The sequence below is a fragment of the Gopherus evgoodei genome, chromosome 1 (assembly GCF_007399415.2).
Source record: "Gopherus evgoodei ecotype Sinaloan lineage chromosome 1, rGopEvg1_v1.p, whole genome shotgun sequence".
NCBI classification, from domain to species: domain Eukaryota; kingdom Metazoa; phylum Chordata; order Testudines; family Testudinidae; genus Gopherus; species Gopherus evgoodei.
In genome coordinates this window covers 274,252,123-274,276,007 of record NC_044322.1, presented here as the reverse complement: position 1 = coordinate 274,276,007, position 23,885 = coordinate 274,252,123, and the positions used below count along the sequence as shown (strand labels likewise).

The 23,885-nt window shown below is 44.6% G+C and overlaps 1 protein-coding gene across 1 annotated transcript in view; it reads left to right on the top strand.

The window, feature by feature from the left end:
- Positions 1–564: 564 nt before the first annotated feature.
- Positions 565–23,885, top strand: part of LOC115643797 (suppressor of cytokine signaling 1-like) — a 29,992-nt gene continuing 6,671 nt past the window's right edge. The window contains exons 1-2 of the mRNA XM_030547796.1: positions 565–880; positions 23,037–23,161. The gene's annotated coding sequence lies outside the window, so the exon portion shown is untranslated. The remainder of the gene's footprint in view (positions 881–23,036; positions 23,162–23,885) is intronic.

The window sequence follows — 23,885 nt, the reverse complement described above, 5'->3', positions numbered from 1 at the left end:
TTTTGGCCCCCTCCCAGGAGTCTCTGGAGGGGGAATTACTGTCTGCGATCCCAGCAGCCGGGCCAGCGTCTGCCCAGGCTTGGCCTGTGCAGCGAGCCCTGGCTCACCGCCCTGAGCAGGAAGGGCAGGGGTCTGTCACCTCCCAGCCTCCCCCTCGCTCCTGCCCTTCCCCCGCCGCCGCCGTGCTGCTTGGCGCGGGCGGGCCGCAGAGCGGAGAGGGGTTCCCCTCTCCCCAGCGCAGGGGGGGCTTTTTCGTTTGTCAGCGGGGCTGGCACTTGCCGGCGGTCCCTTAGTGCGCGCGGCCTTGGAACCAACGAAAGCGAAGGGCTGCGAGCGGCGCGCAGCCAGCCAGGCGCGCGACCCAGCTGCCGGTACCCGAGGCAGGCGCGCGTGCGGGGGAGGCTGGCGCGCGCCGGCCGGCAGCCCAGGGAGGCTGCTGCTGGTGCTGCTGCAGCTGTTGGGAGTCTCGCTCTGCCCCCCGCCCCCCCTCCCCAAGCAGGCGGGACGCGCCAAGCAGCAGCAGCAGCAGCAGCAGCCGCCGCCGCCGCCTTCCCGTGACTCAGCCCCGCGTTCCTCGCTCTCTCCCCTCTGCGCTCAGAGCAACTTTGCTAGAGGGCTCGGCTCCGAGGTGCTCCTTCGGGGGGGTTTCCAGCCGCACTTTTGCACCTGGGCAACTATTTGGGACCTACCTAGGAAACGGGGGCGGGAGAGAGGGACACCCCCTCCGCCTCTTGCCCTGGAGAGAGCATCTTCTTCCCTTGTTTGCAAACCCGAGGCGCCCTAGCCCCCATCCCTCCTCCCGGCCCCCGGCACGGGCGAGCCAGCAGGAGGATTTGGCGTGCATCCCTGGCCCGAGTGCACGGGCTGGCCCCCGCCTCCAGTAAGTAACGCAAAGCCTCCTTTGTTACTTTCGAGGGGCTCTCTTCGAGAGGGGGAGGAGAGAGGAGCGTTTTGGGGTGGGCGCTTCATTGAGTTAGCGGGAGATTGTGGATGAAACCCGGCTCCTTGGGGTGGAGAGGCAAACTCTTGGCTGAACTGCAGGGTCCGGTGCTGCTTCTCCGCCTGGAAAGTTGCACCGATTGTCCTAAAATTAAAGCCAGTTAACAGCCGCTTCTTGCCTTGATCCCCCAGCACACAAAACTCCTTCTCCAGCCTGCAAATCCATGTAGGAGCAGAGCCCCACGCTGCAGCGGACGGTGTCCGAAGTAGCTAGCCCCAAAGAGCGTAGATCGCGGGCAGGTCCTAGCCTCGGGGGCTAGTCATCAGAGGGTCGCTCCTTTGAGTCCATCTGGACTGCGGCAACCTGGAAAGTGGAAGGGTTCCCTCCCCCCCACCTCTTCCTCGGGAAAGATGTGCTCTCTGCTGTTATCCCTTCCTGATTCAAGCAGGCTCGAGTCACTGAAGTCGCCAACCTGGCCAAAGATGGATGCCACACAATGGGCTTCCCCCCAGCTTCTCTGCTGAAACAATTTAGCGCTAGTTGTTAGATGAGCAGCCCTGGAGAGCAAGTTAGCACAGGCACTGGCAATGCCAGCTACAGCCACTCAACCATCCTGATGCTACAGCTTTGGTCTGAGGGTACCAGCGCAGGTGGAGACACAAGAAACCAATCTGTCATCTTTAACCAGCACTGAATTTTCTTTAAACAAAAAATAAGAAAGGGGAAGATAAAGGCAGCCTCTTAAAAGCTGTTTTATTATCTTATGTCACCACTTGCTCTGTCCCAAATTCTAGCTGTCAGGTTTGTTAGCTCACTTGGACAGTCCTCTTGTTTGTTGCTACATGCTAGAACACAGGTGGTAGGTGCAGCTACTGTTACTGCTACTATAGGTGGCTACTGATTTTGGTTTATTTTTTGTTTCTCAGTAAAGTAGCGGTTGATTTTATTCTAAACTAAAGATTTAAAATTGGTGTGAATTTGTGGATTGGAACTAGATTTGAAAATTAGAAAATGCTTCAATGAATGTGTGTTCTTTGGTGTGGGTTTGGTAGAGGACCTGAATAATCGGTACAACAGCATTGCAAACACCAAGCATTCAAAAAATCATGAGTCAGACCTCTAAAAATAATCAGATTTTTCAAACAATAATAAATCTTGGGTTCTTCTTCTTTGCTTTCTGCTTTTTGAGTATTTTGGGCTCACTCAGGTCACGTTTTCAGGTTTTCCCCCAGAACCACAAGGGCTGGAAATTCAATTTAGAAAAAAGAAAACTGATGGTAATTCAAATGCAGGAGCTGTGGCTATAAGAAAAATATCAAATCTCAGAAGACTCAGAAATAAAATATTGAGAACTGGTTTCTTTCATCCAAAGAATATAAAATATTTTACCAACTTTACAAATTTTAAACAGCAGGATCATTTTTGTTGGCACGGAGGTGCATTCACCTCTGGAATGGTAAGTGTAATGTAACAGTACACAATGTTAGACTTGAATAATTTGCCAACTGGAAATTCTTCCTATGTAAATGCAGATTGTAATTTTAAATTGGAATTTGCTTAGAACACCAGGGATGATGATGACATCCCTACACTTGCAAAAAGATGTCATAACCAATACCTTGTTTCTGTAATTTATATGAAAAATGGCACTTTAAAGCAATATCGGGTTCCTTACTCTAGTCACCCTCCTTTCACTATATTTATTTTTTACTTAATTAAATGCTTCCAAGAACTCAGACTTGAGAATCTCAGCTTTTATCTAAAAATAAATACATAAATAAAAAAGCCCTGGTTCAAAGAAAAGCTTGAAAACAGGACCTGGATGAACCCTGAAGGCAAATGAAAATAATCCAACATTTATTATTTTTTATAAATAAAAACTCATGATTTAAAAGCCAGTCTTGTGATTTTTGAAGGGTGTTTGACTTGTGATTTTTTAATTTTTATGGTTGCCAATTCAGCCCACTACCATTTTGGGATTATTAGTTCATTACTAATTTAAAGGGAACAGCATAATTTATTGTATTGCCAGTTTCACTCATTGCAGCACTCTGGGGAATTTAAAGGAAAATCCAATCACACATTGATCAGGTCCAACCCTGTTTAGTTCCTGAGATGTGATGAGATCAAATATAACTACAGTTTTCTGACACTTCCCCTTTAATGCCAGTCTATCAGAAGAGAGGACACAGTCCTGTCTACATTACCAAAACAATCCTGGTTGTAGCCTGGATTCTGCAAACACTAAGCACGCATGCTTTAAGCATGTTTAATCTTTTTGAGGTGAAAGGGACTATATGTATGTTTAAAGTTAAGCATATGTGTTTAATGTTTGCCGCACAAAACATTTAAGTATAAACTTGGTCTGGGTTGACCTACGTTATAATAAGATTTGGCTAGCCGTTGTGGATGAAGCCAAACTGTGTTTATAAGCATTTCTGGTTTTGTTAATTGTCTTCCTCGGTTGGATATTTGGCTTCAGGAATGATTTTTAAGTATTGTTTTGACCTTCTCCAGATCAATAGGCACTGATTCATTTTTATGCTGCTCCTCACTGTCCGAGTGATATGATTAAATAACCCGGCTTATCCGTAACTGACCTTATATATTGTTGATTTGAAATGTATGCAGTCTTTCATGTAATACTCCTGAGGGCATTCTGCACCAAAAAAATTAAAAAGTCTGCACCTAAAAATTCTGTGCACAGTATTTTAAAATTATGCAAGTTTTATATGTGAAAAAATAAATGCAGAGGCTCCAGCATGGCAGTGGGGAGCATAGGCCACTGGCTGCAGAAAGGTGGGAAATCACTCTGAGCCCCCCTCCCCCCAGCCTTGAGACACCCGAGTGAGGCTGCACTCGACCCTGACACAAGGCCTGGACCTGCCCCAGAAACACCCTGGGGCCGCCCTGCCCGCCTGCGCCAGGTGCACCAGGTGTGGGGCAGGCAGGATCCAAGTGTGGAGGAGCTCAGGGGATCCAGGTGTGGGGTGAGATGATTCTGTGTGGGAAAATCTGGGTGCAAGCAGCTCGGTGGCGGGGGGTGTAGGTGTGGGGGGATCTGGATGCACAGAGGCTTGTTGTGTCCTATTGCCCCTGAACCCCCACTACAGAGGCTTCCAGGTGAAGGTGGTTGGGGCTCAACAGAGAGGTCTGGGCATGGGATGTCGGAGGGGGTTGGTGCTGGGGGAGTGGGACTTGATGGGGTTGGGGGCCTGGGTGCAGCTAGGTGGGGGTCAGTGGTGTGGGGGTCTAGATGTGGGGATCTAAGGTGGTGCAGAGGGTGGGGCATCAGGGTGGGGGTTTGAGTGCAGGGAGCTCAGTGAGGGGTGGTCTGGGTGCAAGGGTGGGGGTTCAGAGGCAGGGGGCTGAGTGCAGGGGGGATCCAGATGCAGGAGTTGAGGTTAAGTTGGGTGAGATTTGGGTATGGAAGGTTAGGGGGTTTCTGGGTGTATGGGGTGAGGCTTAGCAGGGGTGTCTGAGTATGGGAGGTCCAGATGCACAGGGGTTGGATGAATGGGGGAGCAGCTCCTCATACAGTGACCTCTTGCCCCACAGCTGAGGAGCGATGGGGGCAGGAAGCATGGGAGGATGCTGAACTTCCTGGGGGAGGTTTCTGGGGGTGAGTTTGACACAGCCCCAGCTATTCCTTGCGGGGGAGGAGGAAGTCCCATCCTCTCCTGCCTCCAGCCCAGCCAGGACTAGCAGTTGATCCCGGCTCAGGGTAGGAGCCATTGGCTGAGGTTTCCCCAGCCCCATGGTGATTTACCTCTCCGCCGGCTGCTCCAGGTGGCTGAAATGATGTACCTGCGCTGCTAGGGAGTAGTGTATGACTCCTGTTGCAGCTTCCCTGTCAAAAAGTCGTTTTTCTGCTGGGAAGCAAAGAAATCAGTGGGAGACGTGATTTCTGCACACATGCAGTGATGCAGAATTCCCCCAGGAGTAATTTTAGGCTGTTCTAGAAGCAATGCATAAACTGCAGTCTTCTCCCAAGGCACAGGAGTCTATGTCACAACTATTGAACCTTTGTGTCTTGAAAAGCAGACATGAAAGAACACCCGTGCCTCTGTCCCCACCAAAAAAAAAGTTGATCTCATGCAAACCTCCAAATATACATATCTCTGCTTCTGTAACAGTGTTGTCAAACTCATTTTGGAGAGGTCCAAATTCTATTTCTAAATTATGGATTGGAGTCAACATGTTGGAGTATGTACCATCCTTAATCCACTGGGAATTTCTTGCAGGTGTCAATGGGATATTTGCACAAAGATCTAAGGTAGAATATAGCTTGTAACTGAAATGTTAGTTATCTCATTGATACTGAATGTGGCTTCAATATTATTCACAGAAAATAGTCCCACCTTTATGCCACTATTTCTGCCCTATGTTTCTCTCCTTTTCAATTTTTCTTTCTCTGTTTGTCTCCATCTTTCTTCTATCTGCATTTCTTTCCCACCAGTAACTCCCAGTCCCCCCCTACTACCACACACTCCCTCTTTCACCCATTCTTTTCTCTCACCCATTCCCATCTCATCTTGGTTAGCAATAAAATAGATATTGCTGATATTAAATGTAATAATTAGACTCCAAGATCACCACCTCAGTTGGATTAATTAAGGAGGTCACATTTTGTCAACCATTATTTCCGGAGCTCTGCAGACTTAACAGACAGCTTTGCTTCAGTTACACTTGGTTAGTGTTTGTAAACCATGAGGGCTGGAAATGTATTTTTTTAAATGAAAGCTTAGATTGTGTGGAATCTGAATGTATCATGCGGGCCACATAAATATCAGATGTTAGACACTTCTGCTGTATAAGGAGTACTTTTATAAATGAATATTTACTTACAAGACCATGCTGAAATTATATATTCATTTGATACATGAATGCATGTGACTAAAGGCGTAAGTTAAAGCTAGAATATTGGTTCTTACTACCAATCTGCCCATGTACATCACTGCTGACATGCAGCATCTCAACTATTGCTAATACTAGTAAGGAGTAAAGGAGAATTGGCAGTGTCTCAAGGAGGCAATATTAAAGGCACTACAGCAAATTATCTCAATGCAAAGGAAAGACAGGAAGAATAGTAAGAAGCCAATATGGCTCCAGCAGGAACTCTTTCATTGCCTGGAAATCAAAAATGTATCCAACCAGAAGTAGAAACACGGGCAGATTGCTACGGATGAGTTCAAAAGAATAGCACAAGCATGTTGAGACAAAATCAGAAAGACTAAGGCCATGTCTACACTACAAAATTATGTCGACTTAACTTACATCAGCATACACCCACCACAGTTATTAAATCGCTTGTGTATGTGCACACTTGGCTCCTCCTGTCAGCAGTGTGTGTCCTCACCAGGAGCGCTTGTGCTGATTGTATTGTCAGTGTGGGGCATTGTGGGATAGCTCTTGAAAGCCAGTAACAGTTGATATGAGCAACACCGTGTCTACAGTGACACAGCATTGACCTAATTATGTCTACCATCGCTCTACGCCACTTGGGAAGATGGTGTTACTAAATCAGCATAGAGAGGTGGGAGCCAAATTTATATGAAGACATTTCCACAGCTAGGTTGATGCAAGGCAACTTATGTCAATCTAAACCTGTAGTGTAGACAGGGGCGGCTCTAGCTTTTGTGCTGCCCCAAGCACGGCAGACAGGCAGCGGCTTCGGCGTACCCGCCGCTGAATCCATGGGACTGGTGGACCTCCTGCAGGCAAGCCACTGAAGGCTGCCTGACTGTTGCCCTTGCAGGGACCGGCAGGGCGCCCCCTGCGGCTTACCGCTCCAGGCACATGCTTGGAGCGCTGGTGCCTGGAGCCGCCACTGAGTGTCGACCCGGACCTAAGGAACAAACCAAGTTACACCTAGCAAGGGACATAAAGGACATTCAGAAAAGGGTCTACTAATACATTAGGAGTGAAAGAAAGACAAAGGAAAGGGTAAGGCCAGGTCTACACTACACACTTTAGTATAACTATGTTGCTCATGGATGTGAAAAATCCACACCCCGAGTGATGGGTATACTAACCTTAACCCTCCCATGTAGACAGCGCTGTGTCAGTGGGAGAAGCTTCCGCCTTTCATGGAGGTGGACTTATTAATCTAACTGGAGAGCTCTCTCCTGTCGGCTTAAAGTGTCTTCACCAGGAGTGCTACAGCAGCTGCATCGATGAAAGTTTGTAGTTTAGGCCTGCCCTAAGTCCACTAGTTAGCAGGGAAGAAGAGCTAATAACACATGACATCAAGAAGACTGAGGTATTTAATACCTATTTTGCTTTAGTTTTCACTAAAGAGGTTAATTGTGACCAGATGCTTAGCACAATTAATATTAACAAGGGGGAAGGAACACAAGCCAGAGAACAGGTTAAAGAATATTTAGATAAATTAGATGTATTCAAGTTAGCAGGGCCTGATGAAATTCATACTAGGGTACTTAAAGACCTCGCTGAAGCAATCTCGGAACCATTAGCAATTATCTTTGAGAATTCACGGAGGACAGGGGAGGTCCCAGAAGAGGGAGAAGGGCAAACATAGTACCAATCTTTAAAAAAGGGAACTAAGAGGACCTAAGGAATTATAGACCAGTCAGCCTAACTTTTATAACTGGAAGTATAATGGAACAAATTATTAACTAATCAACTTGCAATCACCTAGGCCCAGATTTTTAAATGTATCTAGGCATTGTTATACTCAGCATTGCAATGCCTAACTGATTTAGGAGCCTAAATCTAATTTTCAAAAAAGATTTCAACTGCCAATGGGATTTAAGCCCCCCTAAGTGCCTACATCCCTTTTAAAATGATATTTAGGCTCCTAAATCAGATAGGTGTTGCAATGCCTAAATGTCTTAAAAAAATCTGAGCCTTAGAAGATAGTAGGGTGATAAATAATAGCCAATAGTCAAGAACAAATCACACCAAACCAACCTCATTTCCTCCTTTGATGGAGTTATTGGCCTAGTGGATAGGGAGGAAGCAGTAGACATGATGTATTTTGATTTTAGTAAGGCTTTTGACACAGTCCCACATGAAATTGCCCTCGTTTGTTTATGAGAATGTGGTCTAGATGAAAGGACTATAAGGTGGGTACACAAATGGTTGAAAGACCGTACTCAAATAGTAGTTATCAGTGGTTCATGGTTGAACTGGGAGGGCATATCTAGTGTGGTCCCATGGGACTCAGTCTTGGGTCTGGTACTCTTCAGTGTTTTCATTAATGACTTGGATAATGGAATGGACAGTATGCTTATAAAATTTGCAGATGACACCAAGCACTTTGGAGGACAGATTAGAATTCAAAATGACGGTGACAGATTAGAGCAGGGGTTATCAAACTTCATTGCACCGCCAGTCCCTTCTGACAACAACAATTACTACACGATCCAGGAGGGAGGACCGAAGCCGGAGCCCACCCAACCCCCACTGCCGCAGTGGGGGCCAAATCCAAATCCCAATGGCTTTAGCCCTGGGCAAGAGGCCTGTAACCTGAGCCTTGGTGCCCAAGGCTGAAGCCCTTGAGCTTCAGCCTTGGCCCCACACAGTGGAGTTCAGGCTTCAGCCTCAGGCTCCAGCAAGTCTAAGCCAACCCTGGTGACCCCATTAAAACAGGGACCTGACCCACAGTATGAGAACTGCTGAATTAGAGAATTGGTCTGAAATTAACAAGTGGAAGGTACCATGCTTAGACAGAAAAAATAAAATACACAACTACAAAATGGGGAATAACTGGCTAGGTGGTAGTAATACTGCAAAGGCCTGGGGGTTATAGTGGATCACAAATTGAACATGATCCATAGTGTGGTGCAGGTGCAAAAAAGGCTAATATGATTCTGGGATGTATTAACAGGAGTGTCATATGTAAGATATGGGTGGTAATTGTTCTGCTTTATTCGGCACCGATGAGATCACAGGTGGAGTGTGTGTCCAGTTTTGGTCACAATCCTTTAAGAAAGATGTGGACAAACTGGAAAGAGTCCAGAGGAGAGCAACAAAAATGATAAAAGGTTTAGAAAACCTGACCTCTGAGGAAAGATTAAAAAAAAGTCAGTATGTTTGGTCTTGAAAAAGAAGACCCTGGGGGGACCTGATAACAGCCCTTAATGTGGTTGCAGAGTTTTGTTGAGGATGGTGGTCAATTGTTCTTCATGTCCATGAAAGGTAGGGTAAGAACTAATCTGCTTCATTTGCAGCAAAAGACATTTAGGATAGATGTTAGGGACAAACTTGCTTAACTATCCTTATTGTTAGAACTGGAACCAAGGGAGGATGTGGAATCTCTGTCATTGAAGGTATTTAAGCACAGATTAGACAAACAGCCGTCAGGGTTAGACTAGGATGGTTTACTTGGCATGGGGGCTGGACTAGATTATTTCTCGAGCTCCCTTCCAGCCCTACATTTGTACAATTCTGCCTTATTTCTGATCAGACCCATCTATTAATTCAGTTTTGGGCCTTTCTTAAAGCAAAGATGTCTGGCAAAACTGGTCCCTGTTTATTTTGTATTGTGAAGAAGTGTCCAAAAATGACTAAGATGAGACCTTTCAAACTCATTTACATCTATGACCAAACTCAGGATTTGAACCCAAGTCTCCAGAAGGGAAAGGTTTAAGAAGGTATAATCAATACTACTTTGAATCGTAGGTTATATCCAGTTGTTCTGTATCAGAATCATAATAGTTCAGTTCTTGTAAACTAGATTAAATGAGCAAAAGATGTCAATTTTTGTGTGTGTTATTTAATGGCAACATTTGCTGTGTTGCCTTTGGAGAGTGCACAGCAGCCCCTTTAAAGCGTGTTCATTTTCCTTTCCTTTGGTGGAGAGATGAAAAAGTCAGTGTGCACTTCACAGGAAATGAAGTCTGATACAAATTTGCAGACTGCACATTTCCAAGAACTACTCTCAAGGTATTTTGGTAACGCTCATTTTCTGTGTTCCCCCTTCCTGCCCTCCCCCGAACAGTTCTCTTATGCTCTCTCATACTCATAAACATATGTAATGTACTATATAGAGGATCATGTTTCCATGGTTAAGGTTGCAGCCAGGTTCCTTTAGCTTTGTATTAGCTCCCCTAGAATTTTTGTTAGCAAAATTGGGCTAGATCAAAAATTACTCTGAAGGCTTTTCTGCAAACCTGATCTCAAATTTTGACTTGTCCAACACTTTGTGATTCTCTAGCTCAAAAATAGCTGTCATACTTTCCACATAATTAAATTATATTGAAAACTTATGTCCCACCTATAGTAAAAGAAAATAGATTATAATTAAGCAAATGTACTCAAATTATGTTTAATTGTAATTGTTGTAGGCCCCTGTTCTTACAGTTTGAACTGCATAGGGGGATGCTTCCACGTGCATGGAGTCTCACTGAAGTCAATGGGGTTGAACATGGGTGCATGGATCTGCCCTTGAGGATCCAGTTGCAGGACTGGGGTCATAGTCTGTATGTGTGCTCTTACATTTTTGGAGAGAACAGTAATGGTTCTCTTATTCATCAGCGTAACAGAGATTTTTCCCTTATTCTCAAATGGTAGAAGTCTGTGTTTTTTGGCACTAAAGGAACAGTGTTCTAGCTCCAGCTTTGGACTAAGTCACTTATCTAGTAATTTTGTGCATATTTCTCAACCTTCTAGGGCCCACATACAGGAGACAATGTGTGACCAGGAACCAAAGTGAGGAGGACATAAATATATGAATGCAAGAAACTGAAAGTACTGTGGGATTTATCCCTTTAATGTAAATGACTTTCAATAACATCAGCATCATGATTATTTTTGTTGTAAGCAACTTTTGAAAGTAAGTGATGAGACACAAGATTTGTGTGGAATGTAATGTACAACAGGACCAAAGTGCTGCCCCTCAAAATGTTGGAGAGGTATGATTGTGTTTTTGTTTGTAACAACTGATTCACTGTAGAATGGTACATAACTTTTCTTTTGCGATAGTCTGAAGAAAAGTAGTCTAAGTTATTGATATAGAGCTATTCAGTAGCAGCTCCGTAATTGAGATTGACATAAGGGCTCCTTTATAAGACCTGTATTCACGTTCTTAACTTCGCAGAGGAAAAGTATATTTGTGATGATTATCAGAGCACAATGGAATTCTTATGGGAAGTTTGAATGTTTAAGTGATGGTTGCTTAAAAGTGATACTTTAAAATGACTCACTGTGGAGTCTCTAGTCCGCTCTGCTTTAAAATCACTTGATTTAAAAACTTCTGTACTTACAGCTAAATACTTTTAAACCAGGGCATAAACTGACCAATAAAAAATTTGTTACCTAAACAAAGGCACAAATACTGGCCTTAGGGATTGGTATAGTGAGGTGTGCTTTATGAAGTCTTCACAGGCTGATGAGTATTTAATAGAGTTTGTGCAGGACAAGCAATGAAGAAATGAGAATGTTGGGAACTGCGCCAAAAATGAAGTATGCATGGGGAGAGCAGTTCTTCTGTCAATTTTTAGTTTACCTTTCAACTTCATTGACTGTCCTCTTCTTGTTGTATTATGAGAGCATAGAGAAAGAACTGCTGGATTGACTTTATACATTCATTGTCTTGATATTTCCTTCATGCCCTTCTCACCTGTCTTTTCTAAACAGTACTAGTCTTTTCTGTGCCTCTTCATCCCCAGTCTCTGAACCCCCCCTCTCTCTTCTGTATCCATTTTTTAACCAGAATTGAACATAGCATTCCAGGTGAGAGGTGAGGGCTTATTACTGACTTTCTTAATGTCATTACGTCCTCATTTTTATTTTCCATTCTATTTATTATGCATCCTAACATTTGTGTTTGCTTTTCTGACTGCCTCTGCACATCAAGCAGACACTTTTTTCATTGAGCTGTCTACAGCAGAGGTGGGCAAACTACGGCCCAGGGGTCCCATCCAGCCCTTCAGACATTTTAATTTGGACCTTAGGCTCTCACCGGGGAGCAAGGTCGGGGGCTTGCACTGCTCCGCATGTGCTGGGGCTCCCGGAAGCAGCGGCATATCCCCTATCTGGCTCCTATGTGTTGGGGCAGTCAGGGAGCTCTGCATGCTGCCCCCACCCCAAGTGCCACCCCTGCAGCTCCCATTGGCCGGGAACCACAGCCAATGGGAGCTGCAGGGATGGTGCCTGCAGACAGGGCAGCGCACAGAGCCGCCTGTCCAGAGCCTGCACCTCTGATCCCCTCCAGTGCCCAACCCCCTGCCCCAGCACTGATTCCCCCTCCTGCCCTCTGAACCCCTTAGTCCCAGCCCAGAGCACTTTCCTGCACCCTCAACCCCTCATCTCCAGCTCCATCCGCAGCCGGAGCCCTCACCCTCCCACCCCTCCACCCCAATCCCCTGCCTCACCACAGAGCCTCCTCCCACACCCTGAACTCCTGATTTCTGGCCCCACCCCAGAGCCCACACCCCCAGCTGGAGCCTTCATCCCCTCCTGCACCCCAACCCCCAATTTTATGAGCATTCATGGCCCACCACACAATTTCCATTCCCAGATGTGGCCTTCAGACCAAAAAGTTTGCCCATCCCATGTCTACAGTGTTGTCCAGATCTTTCCTGAGTTATTACAATTAATTTAGAATCTTGTAAATTGTATGAGTAGTTCAAATTGCATTACCTTGTATTTATCAACACTGAATTTAGTCTGAATTTAGTCTGACCTTGTGTCGCCAATTTACCTAGCTTTGCTTGACCCTTCTGAAGTTCCTCTCTTCAATGTTTTTAACTAAGCTAAATAATTTTGTCATCTGCACTGTTTGCCACCTCACTGTTCACCTGCTTTTCCAGATAATTAATAAATATATTAAACAGTATGGAACCTTGGGGCCTGAGGCTAACTGCTGTTAACCTTTTTCCATATTGCAGATTGACTACTTATTCCTACTCTTTGTTTTCTGTCTTGGCCTGTCTGTAATCGGTGATGAAATACTTTAACGCTCACCCCATGACTGCTTTATTTTCTCCAGTAGCCTCTGGTGAGGGACTTCAACCAAAACTTTGTAAAAGTTAAAATAAATTATGTCAACTGGTTCTCCTTTATCCACTATCTTGTTGACATAGAATTGCAATAGATTTCTCAATAAATTTATCTGATACTGTGAGATGAGGCTTACTCTTCTGTAGTAGTGCCTTTTAAAAAAGATAATATTTGCTGTCTTCCAATCCTTTGATAGAATAGCTGATTTTAATGAGATTGCCGGTTTTTGTTTGCAGCCGGTTCCTCCACCAGTTCCTTCAGAATCCTTAGGTGTAGACCATCTTGTCCTCATGACTTGTTGTTTTTTTTTATCAGTTTGTCTCAGCATCTCCTCTCTTGATACCTTAAAGTCTGATAGTGCCTAACCTTAATAACTGGAAAATAATAGATCTGGGGGAGATATCTCTTTTACATCCTTGATAGTGAAGACTGATGTATTTAGTTTTTCAGCAATGTCCTTATTCTCCTTAATTGTGCCTTTTACTTACTAGTAGTCTAGTAGACCTGATTATTTTCTCACAAGTTTCCTGATCTATGGAAAAACACTTTAGTTTTTATATATATCTTTGCTATTTGCTGACCCAATCTCATCAAAACCATCCTAACCTCAATGTACTTATTGCCTTCTGTAGTTTATTGGCTTCACTAGGGTTAGATGCCATCTTCTTAAAGATTACTTCCATTGTGAGCACATTCGGGTAGGAGCCATCTTTTTGTGCATGTTTAGTACATTGCCTAGGCTTGTGGGGTCCTGATCAGTGACGGGGGCTCTTAAGTGCTACCACAATACAAATAATACCTGTTTGGCTTGAATGGCCTCTTGAACCTTGCGTTTTAGCCATTTTGGTTCCCTTCTTGCTTCCTTGTTTGCATACATTTGTGACTGTATTAGGGTTGTTTAAGTAACCTCTGTGGTGACTTTGACTTTCAGGGCTTTTTTTTTTTCTAGCTTCCTTTTCATGGAGAGGGCAGGTGGGCAGGAATCCCCCTTTCTAATGCTTAGTGTGTCAATGCAATTTTTTTATACGATCCCTCCTTTGAGGATATTGACCTTAATTATATTGTGATCACTGTTATTTAGGGGCCTGACTATTGTTTCTTCTTCAATCAACTCCTGTGGGTTACTTAGGACTAAGTTAAGGATATCCTCTCTTCCTGTGTGCTTGTAGGACTAACTGTTCCAAGAAGCAACCATTTAACTGTCAAGAAATTTTCTCGAAACCTTTCCCATTGTAACACTTGACCAGTTTTGTACCCGGGTAGTTGAAACTATCCATTATGACTGGTTACCTCTTAGATCTCCCTCAGCACCATTCACTCAATATCCTTTTTCTGATCAGTGGGCCAGTCGTCTCACCATGCTGAAACCACTGACAGCCTGTTACTTCTGGAGAAGTTATTTCTGTGGTCTCAACCTGGCACAGCAGCAACTGAGCCCCAGTGAGATGGGGATGGTGCCTGCGTGGGGCTGAAGTAAAGAGGATTGAGCTGCATCAGGGAAAAGGGAAGGAGAAGGGGTTGAGGAGAGTCTGGCAGTCAGAAGGCAGGTGAATGGACGTAAATGATATTATTCATAGAAGTACTGCACTGGGGATGGGATGAGACCAAGGAAAAATGCACTGCTGAACATGCCTAAGTCTGAGTGTGTTGTCTGTTAGTGTTCTGATCTGGTCTGTGATGGCTGTAAATATGACACAGACAGACACACAACTGGCAGCTCTTCCAGATTTATAAAATGGGTTTTGGGCCCTGCTATGAGAGGTCTACTGTAAACTCTGTACCAGGAGGCAGCCAACTTCTCCCCAAAATGTTAATTAATTCTGTGCCCTCCCACCCTGCATCTATCCATCCTCCAGTCCATCAATTAATAACAAACCACCCCTGTCCCACATCTGCCCCTTACCCCTCAGTGCATCTCTGCTTCTCCTGCATCTCTTTATCTCATTATCAGTTCAAAAGTGTTTTTCCCCTGCTGACGATAGCTCATCTCAATTGATTAGACTCTTCCAGTTGGTACGCATACTTCCACCTTTTCATGTTCTCTGTATGTATAAATATCTCCTGTCTCTGTGTTCCATTCTGTGCATCTGAAGAAGTGAGCTGTAGCCCATGAAAGCTCATGCTGAAATAAATTTGTTAGTCTCTAAGGTGCCACAAGTACTCCTGTTCTTTTTCCTGCATCTCCGGTGGCTCTTCACCCCCTCTACCAGCCTGGGGAGGGGGGGGAGGGGGAGGAGGGGGCGGGTAGGAGGCAGATCCAGGGCTTATTCTTCCCCGCCCCCGCTCCCCCCCCCCCCCCCGCTTCACCTTCCCAGGCCTGATGTTGCAGAGGGAAATAGGAAGAGGAGGAAGCTGCTCCTTTTTTCAATGGAGAGGGGGAGCCAAGCCACCCTGAGCTTCTGGGTTGTTTCTGCTTCCTCCCCCTCTCTTGCGAGAATGGTGTCAGCCGCTCCCCATCTCCCCATCCTCTACCCAAAAAAACGTCCCTGTGCTCCCAAGAGGAGGGGGAAGAGCTATTCCTGCAGCAGCTCTATCAGTTGCTCTTCTCCAGAAGGTGGGGAAGACCACGAGTCAAGGGTTTTCCTCCAGCAGGGCTGGGATTTGTGTGAAGGTTGGAGCTTCTTGCATCACAAGATAAAATCATGATTTTGACAACACTACAGCTGGCCAATGACCACCAAAGGCAAGCAACAATTCAGTTTTTTAGTCAGGCTCGAGTAGGCTAAATAGCAGCTGTTAAAGTCTCCTAAACTTAGCATCAGCCAATATGGCTGCTGCAAAACAGTTTGACTGTTTAAGAGGGAGAAAAATAGTTCCAAGCTGTAGGCCAGAGTTCAGTAGTAGTTATTTTTGCCACCTGATAATTAAATTAGACAAGCAAACCAGAGCAGGTTTGTAGTAACTAAACTGCAACTGGTTACTTACAGCTCTTGCAAAACATGTTTTGGCTTTTAGGAGAGCAATGGCCTCTCTGATATTTTGCAGTTACAGGGCTGTAATGAACCTGGCTGTTGCTGCTAGAGCCAAGCAGCTTAATGAAAAGCTGTCTGATAAGAGCAATCCTTTTGCAAGGCCTGTAGAACTGATTCCTTCCCTGTACATGATTGTTCTGCTGCTAATATACAATGCATGGAAGCAGGAAATGTCACTCTCTCTACATGTGGCTTCTGTTACTAGATTGCAGTATAAGGAGAGCTATACATTTGCTTCCTTGCTGAACACTGGTTTGTACGGTCAGTAGATGCAATTTCAGTTTTGAGTTTTTCCAAATACCCTGTAACTTGCCAATCATAATGGGCTTAATCAACAAACAATAAATAAATGGCCTCATTCTTGAATCAACCTATGTTTATATCCACAGAGTGAAGGATAGAGAAGGAACGGGTCTAAGACTTTGCAACTGTCTTAGAGAAATGAATGGCAGTTGACACTGTTAGCATAACAGTAACACCTTCATCTACAGGCAAGCCTCTCTGTGTACTATTCAGCCTAGGTTTGTTTGTTCCCCCCTAGAACCAACCTTGATTGAGACTCAGTTGTGTTTAGTGCTGGTGTGGATACTACAGTATTCTGGTAACAGCTTAAATAAGGTTAGCATCAATGTGGATGGAGCATGTGGTAACCATTAAAGTATACAGATAGGACTCCTTTCCAGCTTCACTCTTGGGCTCTCTATTGGAACACTCCTCACCCTCTCACTGCCGCCACCTTGCATGACTCATGATACACTTTTATAGGATCCAATTAAAACCTTTGCTGCTGACACAAATGTGCAAGCTCAGCATTCTGACTGGACTCCAGATTGCATGAAATTCTTTGTAATATGTTGCTGTGCTCCAGGGGACTTATGGGATACCTCATGGGAAGCAGAGAATTTCCCCAGTGAGTTGTGGGAGTGTGACCCCTCCTCCCACAAATATATTGAGGCCTTTCAGAATTGCCCAGAGTTCAGCCTGGAGCTGCTCTGAGAACTCAGGAATAGATACCCAGAAAGCACTGCAGCTACACTGAGTTTGTGGACATGTGGCAGAACTACAAATCAGCTAAATACACCTCCCTTGTATGGGTGCACTTCATGGCGTGGACTATAAACATTGCAAAGCAGTCCAGTTAAATAGAAATAATGAAACTCTGTAGTGTAGACAAGGTCTTAGGGAAGTGCCCCCGAAATATGTATAGAAAGCTAGGTTTATTTTTCTGCCTATTGATGAATCCACTAACCGGTCTGTAGCTGAACAAGTCGTTGTACATTGTATTTTTGGGACGTGTGCTCTCTTTGCTGACAGAGCAGCCTTGGTAACTGGGCCAGCAGAAGGAATAAAAGGCAGCTGTAGAGGTTGTTGGAATCAAGGCAGAAGAGCTCAAATCAAAATTGATTGGGGCTGCATTCAGATGGTTCAATAGTGAATATGGGCTGTTCAAATGACACACAGAACAAATGTAAACAAGATGCTTCTCATGTTAGGCACTGTATCAATCACTATCTTGAGCATTATGTGGGAAGCATAATCTTTGAGATCCCGAACAGTTTTTAAAATTAGTTTGAAGACATTTTCAGTTTTCACTGTTAAAATTCCAAAAGACCGTGACAATTTCAAAGTTCTTCCTGATGCTTCTGAGGCAACTGAGAGCTGTTTTTGAGGTATCCACCATGTACACTGGGTTGCTAGTCAGGCCAGAGCATTGAAGGCAGTGATAATAAAGCTATCCTTTGACTGTCGTCAAGTGACATACCCAGGGTACAATCCAGACTAATGAGTAGTTGTGTCACCCCTGCCTTCTAACCTGGGGTGCCCTTTACAGTGCCTGGCTGCTGGACTGCTCACAAACACTCTCCAGCAGGCAAGTCACTCCCAGCTGTGTGTGTGTGTGCTGCAGCCAGCCAGCCACACCTGGGCTCTTGCCAGCCTTGGTTATGCAGGGTGACCCCAACCCAACCCACTCCGGGTCCTAGACTTCCTCCCGAAAATGTATGTCCCGTACTGTCTAGCCTTCTTCTGGACAATCCAAATTATATAAAGTCAATTATTCCTTTAATAGAAATAATGTGCACATAGCTTGCCACCCCAAATGGAGTTTCCCAGACACTTCAGTTCAAACACACTGGATTAGATAAAACAATAAAACAAGTTAATTAACTACAAAGAGATTTTAAGTGAGTACAAGCAATAGAGCATAAAAGTCAGAAATGGTTGCAAGAAAAATAAAAATAAAATGCAACCGGTGCCTAACTTAACAAACTATGTTAAATTCAAAGCATTTCCAGCTGGGAGCAAGGTGACAGGCAGTCTGTGGGGAAGGGAACTTCATATTGTTTCTTTGCCAAGATGTAGAAGATGTAGATGTCCTTTTTTCCTGCCAAAGGGCATGGCTACACATCCAGACATAGAGCGCTTTGAGTTAAACCAGCCTTTGTAGAGCGCAGTAGGGCAAGTGCTGCAATCTGTCCACGATGACAGCTGCAAGCGCACTAGCGTGGCCACATTAGCAGCTCTTGCAACAGCTACAGAGAGCAGTGCATTGTGGTAGCTATCTCAGCATGCAAGTGGCTGCAACATGCTTTTCAAATCGGGGGTGGGCAGGGATTTCCCTACACCCCCCCTGAATTTGCCCAACACCCCCCCTAGTTTTGTGAGCTAGTTACATACCAATTTAGTGACTGTTTGGAAATCTGAATTTAAACTGAAACATTAATACACACTTAAAAGCTTATACAGTGTATGATAAAATATCTGTATCTGAAGAAGTATACTAGATTTGAAAAGTATGAACATAGACTAGCTTCCTTGCTTCCTTATACAGCTGTTGTTTTTTTTTTGATGTCAGTGCATTCATGATGTTGGCCAACCTAATAATATCAAATGATGATTTGTAAGCAAAGTCTAAATGAGCTCTCCCTGACAGCTAGTGATGAGCTGGGGCTGTGGGACCAGATTATATTTACATTCACACCTAATCTACCTAGGTATCCAGCAAACAGATCTGTGTTGTCCAAGTGATAGATTTTGGCTGGGGTTGGGTTACAAACCACTTGAATGTGGGGGCGGGGGGGATGAAATGTTGTTCTTATTGTATGAGTAAAGGGCAGTAGAACTGTACTTAGCCTGTGATGATTTGAAGGCATCAAGAGAGAGGGTGGGGACCTGTCCCTCTCCACTGTTTAAAGACAGAGCTGATTAGGCTCCATAGAGAGTCTTTTGTTCTGTGAAGTAACCATTGCAGCTGAAATCACTGACAATCAGGTCTAAGTGCTTAGTCCTGTTGTGGGGACAGTGTTCCTGTGAGGACAGTGTTTTTGTGTAAGAGACAGCCCAGACTGCACTAGCAGCGATGTTTCCCCAATGAGAGCTCAGCTGAAATAACTGAGAGCTGATGGAACCTCAAAGACCAACTCGCAGAGGTCACAGTGGCAGGTGGCAGCAGAAGGTGACTGTGCAGGGCCATTGGCAACAGAGCAGTGGAGTGTACAGTGGCACGACGAACAGACGTGGCCAGAGCAAACAGTGAGCAGCTGGAGGAACAAGCAAGGTGCCTTCTTGTCCCCCACCTAGGAGGTGTACTCACGTGAAAGCACCTCTGAACTCTGAGTTTCCACTGACCACAGACAACACCGGTGAGTGGAGTGCGGTGGAGGGGAAAGTGAGGGGCATGTTAAATAAACATTTGTTTGTTGGACTATATTTTAGTCACTTTGCTCCAGAATGCTAGATTTGTGACTGAGGGCTTGGCTACACTCGGAACTTCAAAGCGCTGCCGTGTGAGCACGCAGCGCTTTGAAGTGCAAGTGTGGTCGCAGCACCAGCGCTGGGAGAGAGCTCTCCCAGCACTGCATGTACTCCACCTCCCTGTGGGGATTAGTTTTCAGCGCTGGGAGCCACGCTCCCAGCACTGCAGCACTGTTTATACTGGCGTTTTACAGCGCTGTATCTTGCAGTGCTCAGGGGTGTGGTTTTTTCACATCTCTGAGCGAGAAAGTTGCAGCTCTGTAAAGCGCCAGTGTAGCCAAGGCCTGGGAATGGAAACTTATATAAATATGTTTCCTAGTAGGCCAAGATTTTTAAAATGCATTATTTGCCAAGGTTGTTATCTCACATTGTTGCTATCTTGAGAGGTCATTATGTTGGGGAGTTTCTGAACTAAACATTTTTATTATTATAATTAAATTTTTCATAAGAATGGTCATACTAGGTCAGACCAATGGTCCATATAGCCCAGTACCTTGTCTTACAACAGTGGTCAAGGCCAGGTGCTTCAGAGGGAATGAACAGAACAGGTAATCATCAAGTGACCATCCCCTGTTGCCCATTCCCAGCTTCTGGCAAACAGGCCAGGACACTCAGAGCATGGCGTTGCATCCCTCCCCATCCCGGCTAATAGCCACAGATGGACCTGTTCTCCAGGAATTTATCTAGTTCTTTTTATAATCTTGTTATAATTTTGGTCTTCACAGCATCCCCTGGCAAAGAGTTCCCTGGGTTGACTTTATATTGTGTGAAGAAGTACTTCCTTTTGTTTTTTTTAAAACCTGCTGCCTATTAATTTCATTGGGTGACTGCTAGTTCTTCTGTTATGTGAAGGATTAAATAAAATTTCCTTATTCACTTTCTTCGCACCAGTCAAGATTTTGTAGACCTCTATCATATCCCCATTAGTCATCTCTTTTCTAAGCTGAAAATTCCCAGTCATTTTAATCTCTCCTCCTGTTTCATACCCCTGATTATTTTAGTTGCCTATCTCTGTACCTTTTCCAATTCCAATATATATTTTTTAGGATGGGTGACCAGATCTGCACACAGTATTCAAGGTGTACATGTACCATGGATTTATATAGAAGCAATATGATATTTTCTGTCTTATTATCTATCCCTTTCTTAATGATTCCCAACATTGCTTGCTTTTGTGACTGCTGTTGCACATTGAGTGGATGTTTTCAGAGAACTATCCACAATGACTCCAAGATCTCTTTCATGAGTGATAACAGCTAATTCAGATGCCATCATTTTGTATGTATCGTTGAGATTGCTTTCCAATGTGCATTACTTTGCATTTATCAACATTGAATTTCATTTGCCATTTTGTTGCCCAGTCACCCAGTTTTGTGAGATCCCTTTGTAACTCTTCACAGTCTGCCTGGGACTTAACTATCTTGAATAGTTCTGTATCATCTGCAAATTTTGCCACCTCACTGTTTACCCATTTTTCCAGATCATTTATGAATATGTTGAACAGTATTAGTCCCAGTACCAACCCCTCAGGGATACCACTATTTATCTCTCTCCATTCTGACAACGGATAATTTATTCCTACCCTGTTTCCCATCTTTTAACCAGTTACTGATCCATGAGAGGACTTTCCTCTTACCCCATGATGGCTTACTTTTCAAAAGTCAATTTAAATTAAATACATTTTTTAAATGTATATTTTTTTAGAAATCTAGACCTGTTATGTGTTTTGGTGTAACTTGCATTATTCTTATGTTAAATTTGCATAATCCTAACAAAACATTTACTTTATTCATATCTCTTTTATTTATCTCATTGGTCCTGACACCCCCCTATAAATTCGAACACCCCCCCCCCAATTTCAATTCCTGGGGAAACCACTGGGGGTGGAGTGTGACAGGGAGTGTGTTGTGTGTATGTGAGGGGGGAAGAGGGTGGGTTTTTGGGGGACTGAGAGCATGTCAGCATGCTGTCTTGTAAGTTCAGACAGCAACAGACCCCACTCTCCTCTCCGCCTCTCTCTCACACAGCATTCCACAGTAATGGTTGCTTTGTCTCAAAGCAGATAAGCAGCCGGCTGTCAGAAACGGAGCTTTCAAAGGACATATCTGCATTCCTGCAATGATTACAAAGCAATGACAAGAGTGGCCACTTGACTTAAGGGGATTATGGGACATTTACGGAGGCTACAATGTAATGCAACACTTCGTCCACACTGGTGCCGCGGCGGTCCAGTGGGGGTGGAGCAAACATTATTCCACTCACCGAGGTGGAGTACCAGCAGTGCTGTAGCCGCGGAGTCAAAGCGGTCTACATGCCTTGCCAGTGTGGACAGGTAGTGAGCTAGGGCACCCGGGGCTCCTTTATTGCACTGTAACTCGCAAGTGTAGCCAAGCCCAAAAATGGCCGCTTCACGGGTAATGGTCCATCAGCCTTGTTCACACCTGGCTGAGGCATCAGCTTGCCCTTTGCCTCTGAGGAACTGGTTTGGCCATTCCCAAGTCTTCTCTGGAAAACATACTTTTAGGATATGTCTACACCAGACACCTGTACCAAGGCAATTGCACCTCTGTAAGATCTCCTGTCTAGCTGCTCTATGCCAGTGGGAGAGAGTTCTCCCGTTGACATAATTAGACTACCCCCAACAAGCGACAGTAGCTATGTTGTCAGGAGAGTATCTCCCGCTGCATAGCAATGTCAGTACTGGAGCTTCTGTAGGTGTAATTTATGTCACTGAGAGGGGTGTTGTTTTTTTCATACCCCTGAGTGACATAAGTTATACTAACAAAAGTGCTAGTGTAGTCACAGTCTTAGGGTATGTCTACACTACCTACCGGATCGGCGGGCAGCAATTGATCCAGCAGGGATCAATTTATCACGATAAATCAACCCCCCCGAGCGCTCTCCCATCGACTCCTGTACTCCAGCTTGGCGAGAGGCGCAGGCAGAGTCAACGGGGGAGCGGCAGCAGTCGACTCACCACGATGAAGACACCACAGTAAGTCGATCTAAGTACATCGACTTCAGCTACGTTATTCACATAGCTGAAGTTGCGTAACTTAGATCGATTTCTCCCCCCCTCACCCCAGTATTTACCAGGCCCAAGTAATGGTCTCAGCTTATGTTTATAACTTTGCATGTAACAGTGTTGTATGTGTTTTGCCATGATATTATTTATCAGAAAATTGAGTTTTTAAATGATATCTCACAAGGTATACTTTGTACAAAGATTATTACAATCGTATGTAAGGTGTGGACACGGGTACATTCCGTCACACACCATCTGAAATGCACTGCAGAGCAAATAAGTCTGGGCTGATATAGATCAAGATGGGCAAACTTGGGGCCCACTGTATTTTACTGATGGACTTGCTCACCAGTTTAACTGATGTCTCTTACTTTTCAAGGTGAGAAGCTATTCTTGCTTGGGGCTTTGCAAAAGTTAGGAAGTGCTGTGCTGGAACTCTCGGAAATGGATATTCCTGGGCCTTATGTCCAAAAGCTTATCCCGATGGATGGCAAATTGAAAGAGGTAAGCCTTTTGGGGAGTTTAGATGCAAAGGTGCAGAAAAATCAGATCTATATGCCTGAAGCTGCAATTTTCTTTGCTTTACAACCTATACCCTTGAAGTCACATGTCATAGCTGAGCTGACTTGGCTAAACTGCTATTTGGATGTCTTGATTTGGCCAAAAGGGATGCAATTGAAAGAAGTGAGGTTTTGGACCTGCCTCCTCAACTCAGTGCTGTAGCTACATCATGGGAAGCAAATAGTGGTAGTAATACATTTCTATAGTACCTTTGATCTCAAAGCACGTTACAGGCTGGGTATATCCATTTAACTCTGTGTGTGTGTGTGTGTGTGTGTGTGTGTGTGTGTGTGTGTGTGTGTGTGTGTGTGTGTGTGTGTGTGTTTACTTTGTCTCATCTGAGGTGGTGAGTTCTGTGATAAATTGCATTTATAATGCAATTTCGACTGTTACTTGCTTTCTGCCCACTGATCAATCTCCCCTGGGATTTATTCTGGCATTCCAAATCTCCGGAGCAGCTTCCAACAGCTGGCTTTATTTAATAAATAAATAAAAATCAACCTGCCAGTGGCTGACTTCTCCTTATCCTCCCAGTGATGGGTTAAAGGTTCTGTGTCTCACAAGCTTTCAGGACTAGAAAGTGAAGCTTTCTGCCACTGTAAAAGTTTCCCAATGAGAGATCAGACGGTATAGTCACAGTTCTATGTCTAGAAAAGTTCCCTTTGTT